Source organism: Panulirus ornatus, chromosome 26 (genome assembly GCF_036320965.1).
Source record: "Panulirus ornatus isolate Po-2019 chromosome 26, ASM3632096v1, whole genome shotgun sequence".
NCBI classification, from domain to species: domain Eukaryota; kingdom Metazoa; phylum Arthropoda; class Malacostraca; order Decapoda; family Palinuridae; genus Panulirus; species Panulirus ornatus.
The window spans coordinates 3,944,114-3,956,613 of NC_092249.1; the positions used below are offsets into that span (position 1 = coordinate 3,944,114).

General features: G+C 38.4%; 1 protein-coding gene across 3 annotated transcripts in view; it reads right to left on the reverse strand.

Moving 5' to 3' along the window:
- The window catches only part of FMRFa (FMRFamide propeptide), a 198,941-nt gene that overhangs the window by 151,267 nt on the left and 35,174 nt on the right, over positions 1-12,500 (reverse strand). The window lies entirely within an intron of this gene.

Consider the following 12,500-nt stretch of genomic DNA (forward strand, 5'->3'; position numbering starts at 1 on the left):
ACACATGCATTTCGTTTCCCTTTATTACCCTCTGTAACACTTCACATTAAAAATGGAAAAAAAAAATTAGTAAAAGATCAATGATAATCGTATGCTAAAAGTGTGATAACATGAAATACGAAAACCGAAAAGCCTTTGAACACAACAGCATAAGCCTCAATTGATCACAACGATGTGACGACCTGGGTTCAATCGAAAACGAGCCTTGTGGTCACAGCGTCACTTGAAAGAAGATCAATAAGAGTAACGAAATGTATTACAAAAGATCAACGCCTCCAGCTCCCCCGTTTTCTCTCTCTCTCTCTCTCTCTCTCTCTCTCTCTCTCTCTCTCTCTCTCTCTCTCTCTCTCTCTCTCTCTCTCTCTCTCTCTCTCTCTCTCTCTCTCCTTAATACGTTTTCTACTTGACTCTACTAGCCTCAACGACAGCTCAGTCTGACGAAGCATTCATACCCGCTACATTTATCTTTCACACGAAGATATGAGTATATATAAATATGTATATAAACATGATTCCTCATAACTCACAATTTTCGAGCTATTCATCAAACCTAAAAAATCCTATTGCATTTGCTCTCGACGGAAAAATATTCCTGGATAATGTAAAACACACAATTTTTGGATCTGGAATTTTACAACCTTGCTTCCCCCCAGCGTCATGATTTTCCCCTCACACGTTCTCATCTTTTCACCTCCAACACATTTGCGAAAGCCATTTCAGCCCTTACATATACACGATTTACTTATGTTTTTTTAAAACCTTTCTTTTTTTATAAGGCATTCATCAATACTTTCTTAATCTTCCTATACAATATCACCTTCAGGCTATAATACCCTCTATAAACAACTGAATGGCTCTCTCAGACCACAGTAATATCTCATATCCCATATTTACAAATTTTCTTGTTCAAACCAGACAAGAAGGAGAAGAAACGTGAACGAACAGTGTGGAATATCTACCTTCTCTTTCAAAATACATAGAGTAATGGTTATATAAGAATGTCCTCCCACTCCCCGTGCCCCGACGATAATAACAGCCTAACAATGTGACATCACAGTCTCACGTCGAATCGCCAACAAGCGACTTCTTGCGCACTTATACACGCCGGGCAAAGAATTCTATTCCGCGAATAACCTTGAGCGCAAAGAATACATCATCAAACATCTTCTAGTATGAGAAATATCGTATATCTCTTTTTTCTTTTTTCTTACGTAATCACATATAGCTTAAGTGTGTACTTTACGTTATACTGCTGTGTGTGACGGTTAGCGTTCCTGACCGTGACGCATTCACGGGCCCCCCAGGGTCGAGCCTGCACAGGTTCGAATCTTGGTTACGGCAGTCGGCCCACAGTCAACACAGCTGTTCATCCACCCCTGGGGGTTGGTCGACAAAATGGATACCTGACTCAGGCTAGGGTATATATATATATATATATATATATATATATATATATATATATATATATATATATATATATATATATATATATATATATATATATATATATGGGAGCCTCTGCTTTCGCGAGGATGTATCCCCGGCGCTTGAGAGAGAGTACAATCTCATCGAACAGTTTATCGCTTTTAAAGGTTCCATGCTGTCCCTGCAGCAGAGTGAAGCGCACCCTTGTTGTATGTAACACCAAGACCCTTCCAGAGAAAAGTAATTATGAACTAATAAAGAAACTAATGCAGGCAAAATATTAGTTTTCATTCGTAGTTAATTACTGGCTTTAAATTTTCTACCGATGAAATATTCTGAACTAAAAATAATAATGTTAGTAAACCACACTCCCTCATAAGCCAACAATATGGTTGAACTGCTCCATACGATGCTCGCCCTCACTTGACCTAGCCTAACCTTGAGAACTGATACACTAAAGTAGCTTAACCCTTGAAAAGTGGGCCTGGAAAAGCCTGGAATACGAGAGCAGGGTTAACCACTGTGCAAGCAGGCCTGGCTGCCGAACATTCAATGTTTATCCCCAGCACATTGGTGGAATATTGCATGAACGCGACACAAGGCACGACAAGTTGAGGGGAAAATGAATTTCAGAAGCACAAGTCTTGAAACAAGCGCTTTCCACCTGCCCGCCGGTGGAGTCTCTCTCTCTCTCTCTCTCTCTCTCTCTCTCTCTCTCTCTGGTAGGCAGCCACCGACCAGGGAGGTATATATGACCAGGACCTACCCGAACCCGTACGTAGGATTCACTACTACATCCTTTATTGCATAACTTTGTCATTTCACCTATCCCCCATGATACTCAGGATGTTTATATACGATAAGAAGAAAAAAGGTCATTTCACCGATGCATTTGATTCTCACCAGATATATACCTAACTACTGGAAGACAATTGATAGCCAACTACCTATTTCACGCTCGAATGACTCCCCTCACCCTACATATTATCTATCTGTGGTGAACACTAACGAACTTGAGTCCTGGGACAGAGGTATCGAACCCCCGTCTCTACAGGAAGAATCAAAGGGTTCAAGTTTACAGCTTCGACCAGAAGCTGTATCGGAAACTTCAGACGTGTTCCAATGGCGTGTGTCCGCCTATAGCATTCGAATAAACACTACGTACGTTATGGCCTGGAGGATTAAACACGCTGGTAAATAACTTCAGTGTGTTGCTTCTGGTGACCGAATAACGAAACGAAAGCTACATTGGAGATCCCCGTGTCAAAGTGGTGTCTGTAGGCTCGTGATTTAATTCATAGAATGGAAAAATACATCGACCTAACTAACACCTGTATGAAAGATACCAGCCACTGATTTTTGTGACTGAGCGAATTCTGTCAAATTACTTTTCCTTCGGTGAAAACGCATAATTCCAAGTGTTTTAGAAGCACATAACCTACGATTTTGGATTTTGGTTTTTTTTTTTAAACATGGCTGGCCCTTTCCTGTAACACGTTCTTGGGGACAATGAAATATACTGGGCGTGTATAAGAGCACCCAAAAGACAAGCAAACTCGACACATGGACAAAATTTGTGAGGCTGTTCTGAAGACTAAAAGCTGGAAACTGACTTTTAAAATGAAAACAATGGGTCCAGTTAGACTCCTGCTAACAGCAGAGGTTCCCTACTTTCAAACATATGTTCCAATCCTATTAACTTGAGTCACCCGTGTATTGTTTTATTAATTAAAGTCATGCACTACAAAATAAGTACACAGACCTACTAACGGTACAGACGTCAGAGTACAGACTATCCAACGGAAAAAGCGAGAGCAAACGAGCAATAAAATGAAAAGCGAATTGCGACACTGGAGAGAGAGAGAGAGAGAGAGAGAGAGAGAGAGAGAGAGAGAGAGAGAGAGAGAGAGAGAGAGAGAGAGAGAGAGAGAGAGTTCTCTCTTCCATCCTGTGAACAAACGCTCAGACACGGTATCACCTTTCAGGTCTGCAAAACAAGGTTTGTATCCAGGATCATAGCTGAAGAATATTGTTAATTCTCATACCTAGTGTGTGGACTGGAAAAATAATGACCGGAGGAAACTGTGTTTTATCCACAAAGTCTACCCATAATTGTTTATCCACAAAGTCTACCCATAATTGTTTATCCACAAAGTCTACCCATAATTGTTTATCCACAAAGTCTACCCATAATTGTTTATCCACAAAGTCTACCCATAATTGTTTATCCACAAAGTCTACCCATAATTGTTTATCCACAAAGTCTACCCATAATTGTAAGATATGTGCTCGTTAGCCTATGATCTCGTAAAAAATAAATATGTAAACAAAATAGGATGAAAGGTTAAGACGACCATACGTAAATGTACAATTGAGGACTTTCCAAAATTATCATCATACACATACCGGCCTAAAATTTTCCCATGCCAGTTCCCCTGGAATAACAGGAAACTCATCCAATCAGCGAAAATATCAAGTTAAACCGTCTTTAAATAACTCTGGTCTGTATCTTCATACCAGAGAGATATTGTTGACAGGAAAGTGATCTGGCCTTTGATTTTCCTACCGCCAGTTCCCCTTGGAATACCAAGAAACTCATCCAATCAGCGAAAACATCAAGTGAAACTGTCTTTAAATTTCTCTGATCTATCTTCAAAGCAGAGAGATGTTGGTGAAGGGAAAGTGAACTCCCGCCATATTCAAGAAACGTGGCTGTGGTAGCTGAATAACCGGCTTATCTCAAACCTCTCTTGGTACTGCGTGTTTCTCAACGGTGAAAACAGAGGACACAGTCTAATCCTGTGATTACACTTCCATTAGTATACAATGGTGATTACGAAGAATGACCTTTGACCTCACGTCTCCAACCTCATGACCTGCGGGTGAACGAGTTTTATACTGAAGGCAAAGGTCATGCAATGATGCAACCTCCGCATAAACCATGAGTGTTCTACTACCAACAGCGTCTGACAACGTATACTTGACTGAAATTAGTTTGTGGTTACCCACACCCAACCAGCCATATAACCAACTGAGCACCTTCAATCAATTTACATATCTATTTTCAAAATTATGAAAAGAAAAATCCCCTAAAGTGAAGGTTGCAATACATCATTGCCTTACAAAACCATGAATGGCTGCATGACAAAAATTCAAAATTCTATTCTTCGTCTACATATGATGTGCAGAAATTCACCACTTGCCATCAATACTGTTACATTCATACTAAAGCTTTTAAAAAACAAAATTCCTGCAACTATCAATGATACCAATCTTAACAAGTAGTATCCTGGACTTGATGAAAATGGATTGTAATATTAACCAACCTCCAATGATTTTCTAAAAGAAACTGCCTTACAGGTATGATAGACCAATCCTGTCGCTTCTCCATTACGTTTGAAAGGAAAGATATGTAGTATTTCACTACATGTCCACAAGTTTATTTCTATGATTTTCCACAGAAACTAACAAAAGATTTTCTCTTTTATTTTTCAGTATCCATTCGTATCAAGTGTGCACATTTAGCCATGGTACACCTCCATGCAAAAGAACTTGTGGCTACAATTCGAAAAACTCCCTGAGCGATTCTGTTGAATATATCTTAAATAAAAGTATACGTCCTTAAAATATATATACGATACCTTTATCTATTCGGCTGAGTTAAAACGGTTTGAAACGAGCCCATAGTACGTAAAGGTTCAATTGAATCTAAACTTAAAAAATAAAGTTTTCGTCCATTCTTGCGACTTTACATAAAGTTTGCATCTAATCGGAGAACTCATATTCGTGGAAGCAATCCTCATGTTGTTTGTACTAAATTCGTAAATTAAATTCTGAATGTGAGCTCAGCATTTTCGCTGTGATTATTTTCTAAAATCATTACTTGACAATCGAGGCCGTTAAAATTCGGAAAAAAAATGACTTCATTAATTTGGTAAAAAGTTGGACTGGAAATTAGTTTTAATGGAGTACGGCGTAATGTTGTGAATTAACGACAATGTTCTATGTCTGTGTCATTAGCAATGATGACATTTGTTGGACACGATATAGTTAAATAAGCTGAGGCTTTCGAGAGTTTGCATCAAGCCAGCCAAGTTATGCTATAGACAAGATGCACGTCTTACATACAGTACGGACATAGCTCTCATTTTAGCATAGTTTTGCCTGTGTTATGTCGACTCCTGTCTATCTACTTATATATGTATCTATATGCGTATGTATATCCACCAGATGAAATAAAGAGCCACATACGCAAAACAAGGCGAACAGACAATAAATACACCACTCCCACAATGACGGGAGAGGCATGGGGACATCATGGTGAATAAAAGAGCAATTTTGGGGTTGATGCAACAAGGAGAGCTTCACAGAATGTAAAATATGCCAACCCTCCAAGACTGTATTAACTAACCGGCAAGAATCTCAAGGAAGGAGACGAGATTGTGTAAAATACTTGCGCGCAATATACTTCAAGCCACGGAGGAATGGATGCAGTGATTGCTCAGCCATCTTTCTTTCTTTCATACTATTCGCCATTTCCCGCATTAGCGAGGTAGCGTTAAGAACACAGGACTGGGCCTTTGAGGGAATATCCCCACCTGGCCCCCTTCTCCATTCCCTCTTTTGGAAAATTAAAAAAAAATGAGAGGGGAGGATTTCCAGTCCCCCGCTCCCTTCCCTTTTAGTCGCCTTCTACGACACGCAGGGAATACGTGGGAAGTATTCTTTCTCCCCTATCCCAGGGATAGCTATGCACATGTAAATATTCATTTAAGGTAGCTAATACCCTTCCAAGTGTTTTAAGTGTTTTAATTAGTCTATCAGTATTTTAGGGATACATACTGTATTTCTCAAACCTCCTTGCACCAATATCGTCCAATCAAAAAATGACTATAAATCTAATCTACCGCTAAGGAGACAAAGGAACTTATAAGTGGGCGATTTTTCGATATCTTTGTTTTCAACAAGGAGATAAACACGACCATTAAACAAACACGGGTAATTTATGAAACATAACATCGTTTACCCAAGAAGTTATGATTGACTTTAATACTAATTTACATTACCAATAGGAAATGTAAGATATACGAATTAGATCATAACCAAATATACCCTATAACTTCTCACGCATGACTAAAAGAAATAAATGACACGGAGTGAATGAATTGAGAAGAGAAGATGGCTTTAGTTATTTATTTAGTTATTCGTAAAAGTTGTACGTGAGGAGGTCCGGAAAAAAGTGGTGACCAGACATATGATCAATACTTCCACCTGTGGCACAGAGGGATCACCACCGTCTTTACCCACCAGGGGCACAAATCATTATACTAGAACCACAATAAAGGGGTGGAATGGGATCAAAGAGAACTAATTAGAAGGACTGGAAGAATGGATCACGTATCTCCCGCGTGAAATTCGTTAATCACTACAGCAGTTCAAAAAACTAACAAGACCTCTTCAATCACTAACATTTTTCAAAAAAAAAGAAAAAAACTAACACATGATGTGTTCATCATAAAAAATATAGATACACTATTTTCTTTTTTTCTTTTTTTTACCATACAGCCGAAAACAGAGAAATGACACACAGGTAACACAATGGCAGCACCAGAACATACAAAGGCAGTAGGAATGTAAATAAAATGAGCAAACAGAAGCCATTGATTTCGCCAGTTCGGCAGTGCGATAAGGGTATGATAGCGCGGCCTTTCGACTCGACCTTAAAGGGTCAATTGAAAGGTCATTCTATCATACCTACGGGGTCGTATAGGTGTGTTCTAAACGATTAGCATTACAAATACGCAAATAACGAGTCTCCTGTCGATTGAATTAATCATAATCTTATACACCGTGAAATTCAATATAATATTCCTTGTTCAATTCAAAATCATGAATCAAAGCGACTACCATAAATGTGTGTATACATTATACTGCCTCGGCTCCACGACCAAAATGTAATATCTTTCAAATAACATATCCTGCATTAACAAAACCATCACAGAAAATTAATTCTATATATGTAACACAATAACGCTAGGCTGCAATATCAAGCCATCATGGAATTATTCACTGTACTGGCCGATTTTCTCTAGTGTGTTCTACATATTTCTAAAATATACCGGGAAAAAAAAATTAGTTTAGGCTAGGTAAGATCTGGAGCTAAGGTAGAATTGTGGATTAATGGAAAGAGAAAGAATACAGCTGATTTTGTTTTACCCAGCCACTAAATAGGTTATCTACAACACTGTTTGGGCTACAAAGAGAAAGAATACAGCTGATTTTGTTTTACCCAGCCACTAAATAGGTTATCTACAACACTGTTTGGGCTACAAAGAGAAAGAATACAGCTGATTTTGTTTTACCCAGCCACTAAATAGGTTATCTACAACACTGTTTGGGCTACAAAGAGAAAGAATACAGCTGATTTTGTTTTACCCAGCCACTAAATAGGTTATCTACAACACTGTTTGGGCTACAAAGAGAAAGAATACAGCTGATTTTGTTTTACCCAGCCACTAAATAGGTTATCTACAACACTGTTTGGGCTACAAAGAGAAAGAATACAGCTGATTTTGTTTTACCCAGCCACTAAATAGGTTATCTACAACACTGTTTGGGCTACAAAGAGAAAGAATACAGCTGATTTTGTTTTACCCAGCCACTAAATAGGTTATCTACAACACTGTTTGGGCTACAAAGAGAAAGAATACAGCTGATTTTGTTTTACCCAGCCACTAAATAGGTTATCTACAACACTGTTTGGGCTACAAAGAGAAAGAATACAGCTGATTTTGTTTTACCCAGCCACTAAATAGGTTATCTACAACACTGTTTGGGCTACAAAGAGAAAGAATACAGCTGATTTTGTTTTACCCAGCCACTAAATAGGTTATCTACAACACTGTTTGGGCTACAAAGAGAAAGAATACAGCTGATTTTGTTTTACCCAGCCACTAAATAGGTTATCTACAACACAGTTTGGGCTACAAAGAGAAAGAATACAGCTGATTTTGTTTTACCCAGCCACTAAATAGGTTATCTACAACACAGTTTGGGCTACAAAGAGAAAGAATACAGCTGATTTTGTTTTACCCAGCCACTAAATAGGTTATCTACAACACTGTTTGGGCTACTGGTTACAACAGATTTATAACCATTTAAATCAAACTTTCAAATCTCATTTCATTATCATTTCTCATTATTCGTTGAAACAGATACTTTAAAAATCATCTCTCATTTGCTTGAGTGTAATTACCTACAATTCACTGCGCATCTCAAAAACAAAAAGCGTGTCGTATGAATTAAAATCAGTTATCCGAGTTGAATTATACTTAGCACCCTTTAGCACGACGGTACGATCCTTGAGCACGACGGCACGATCCATGAGCACGACAGTACGATCCATGAACGCGACGGTACGATCCTTAAGCACGACGGTACGACCCTTGAGCACGACGGTGCGTGCCCTTGAGCACGACGGTACGATCCTTGAGCACGACGGTACGATCCTTGAGCACGACGTTACCATCCATGAGCGCGACGGTACGATCCTTGAGCACGACGGTACGATCCTCAAGCACGACGGTACGATCCTTAAGCATGACGGAACAACCCTCTGGTATGAAGTTAAATACACGTGGGGAATATGTATTATGATTTCATTTAAATGCAGTGCAACTGAAAATATGTTCAAGTGAAACAACTTTGACATAAATCATAACGGGGGAAGTGCTTCAAATTTAATAATCCCAACATCGAGATAAAGCTGTGTATTGCAAAGAGAAAAAGAAAACATACTCCTCAAGGTACAGCCTACATAGAAAATCAGTTTTTATCGTCTCTTTGCCACGGGTGTGCCGTGAGATAAACACAGATAATGGATCTCTTTGCATGAACTAGGAGCAATTTCCTTTGAACTGTTTTTCCTAAAGGGTAAGGTCAAAGGCCTGGCCATTTACATCATGACTGCTGTACCCTTGTGCTCAAAGGATTACACGAAAGCGCGACCAGAAAATATTCAATCATGCCTCTCGAAAATAATTTTGATATACGAATTCTAAATCTAGAGTATTCATGGCGATACGACATACTATAGACCATATCCTATATGATATACGGGATACGATATAAAATATATCCTATAATGCATAGATTATCTATCGACCCACTGCAATATGATGTATTGTTAGAGATAACATTGTCAGTATGTTTACGTCGTGGGTGTAATCTTGCGTAATGCTTTATGACCGTGTTAAATGGTACATTTGGCCAAGACATCACTCTAAGGTGGTTTCTTTTTTTATGATCCTTTTAGAACATCCTTGTTACCCCCCCACGAATGGCCATGTTAAATTGTACATTTGGCCAAGACATCACTCTTAACTAAGGCTATATTTCTTTTATGATCCTTTTAGAACAGCTTTGTTAAACCCCGCGCATGGCCATAGCCTCTGTTCAATGTCTGAAGCTATGAACAAATTGAAATGTATCAAAACAGAAGGCTCAGCATCCGTAAGGCTTGAGTTAATTGTAACCTTTAGCATCAAACCGTTGTTCCAAAGTTTGAAAACTCGTCTTCCACTGGACGATTAAAAACAATAAAAATCAGTTGGCGCCAAAGTCAAATGGTTAATCTTTTTCATGCATGTTTGACAGGATATAGATGACTTAGTGAGGATATAACATTCATTATGTACCAATGGCTATCCTAGGCACAGTAACCTAACGAATGATATATACGCAAGGATTTCGTAGGCATAATAACCTAACGAATGATATTTACGCAAGGACATTCGTAGGAATAGTAACCTAACGAATGATATTTGCGCAAGGCTTTCGTAGGAAAAGTAACCTATCGAATGACATTTACGCAAGGCTTTCGTAAGAACAGTAACCTAACGAATGATATTAGAGCAATTCGTTCATCGGTATGACCTGAATAACTGGAAACGACTTCTCTCAATAATATTCGCTTAAGAAATGGAGTTTACGAGTTTCAAAAGGAACTCATCGGATCATTATACATTTAACCAGAATAGTAAGAGACTGTCCAATCCTTCACGGATGATAACTCAGTCGATTGCTTTGTTGGTAGGATTATTAGCCAATCAATTGCCAAGGGGTCGTTCAAAACGTTTACATCAACCAAAACATCTTTTAACCCAATGGTATATAAAAAAAAATTCTACGACCACAATAACTCTTGTGACGGAAAACGTGTGGTAAACTTTGCCAGGATATTGTAGGTTAACGTATGATTATAGTGACTCCATCAACGGTAAATTAACACAACCAAGTTAATAACAGATTGTCATAATCTAGGTTAATTAAGACTGGCGTTATATTATGACGATTCATGACTGGTACGAGCATTGCCTGCTGGTAAAGAGCGATGCGTATCATTTATCAATTCCAGTTTGGCCCAACACACACACTCAGACTTAAAAGTCATATGGAGTTAGTGTGTTCTACTTATATATATTTAAGTTATCATACTTTTCCTATAGAATTCATCGTGAAAAATGGTTCAGAAAGGCTATTCAAGGGTTTGTTAACTGGAACTATACAGCACTCCGAAGAAACATGAAACATTACAAGAATTCCTCTCTCTCTCTCTCTCTCTCTCTCTCTCTCTCTCTCTCTCTCTCTCTCTCTCTCTCTCGTCTGATATCGATTCTGCGCAGTGAATCATAACTGTGAAAAGGTGGTTATTCCTGTTTAGTACAGTACAAGCAGGAAATTTATTTGTAGCTCTCAATGTGCATATAAAGTTTAGTTAAGCTGTTATTGTTGATAATCATTTATATCCTTTTGTTCCACTTCTGACATTTCATGAAAAACAAAAAGGTGTCATTCTGCATCATTTCATCTATTGAAATAACAGGAATGGGGTAAAATATTCCAAATGATACGTTCATTTGATTTTCTTTCTAATTTCAGCAAGCATTCAAACGTCCTCGATTTCAGTATGTTTATATAGCTTAGATGACATAACGCTTTCTATCACATACCTATGAAATACTCAAGACACTCAGTTGAGGTCACTGTGACAACCTTTCTTCTGGATAACCTGCCATATAAAGTTATTCGAGGCAAATCAAAACCCCTTCTACTTTCTTCTTTCTAAGTTATTACAAGTTTTCTAGTCCTTATTACATTCCACATTGCTCCATATCAACGTAATGAATATCATTCGGTCCGTTCGCCAATTCCCAGCTGTACTCACGGTCTCAAGGACCATGAACAACAACTTCAACCATCGTCATAGCGATATCTGTGAGGGGACCCAACACCCAAATCACGAAAGCACTAAACGGCGCGTCTGGCGGTGTCTTGCAACTGCATGACATGCGTGCCACCTATCGCCACAAGAAGAATAAAAAAAAAAATTTCCTTCAGTTAATAATTTCTTCAGCGCCGCACCGAGGACATGAAATTATTCTGGGCACAAGAAAAATCCTGGAGTTTTTTCTTCCTTTTTTTTTTTTTGCGTCTCCGCAACAAGTTCTTTGTAGCGAAAATTACATTGTTTACAAGTGACCATCACCCAGAAAACTAGTGAGATTTTTTACTCCTTGTTACTAGGTGGCGCTCTTCCTCGCTCCGTTTTCTTTGGTTTTATTGTTTTACTAGGGTAAATAATGAGCATTTTGTAACACGCGTTCATCCTAGTTCCGTTTTCTTTAGTTTTATTATCACTGCTAGGGTAAATGATGATTATTTTGTATCACGTGTTCATCCTCGCTACGTTTTCTTTAGTCTTATTATCATACTAGGTAAATAATGAACATTTTCTATCACGCGTTCTCCCTCGTTCCGTTTTCTTTAGTTTTATTGTACTAGGTAAATAATGAACATTTTGTATCATTTTGTATCAAAGATTACAAATATCTGTACTTGTGTGAATTAGGAGTACAGTATCTCTATGCATTACTTTTTACTATTTCTGAATCACTTTGAGTAGATAAAACAAGTATGTCAACTGGTCAATAAATGACGAATATTCTACCGTATTTCAACCTCCTGAGCACGACGGTCCGGCCCTTGAGCACGACGGTGCGACCCTTGAGCACGAC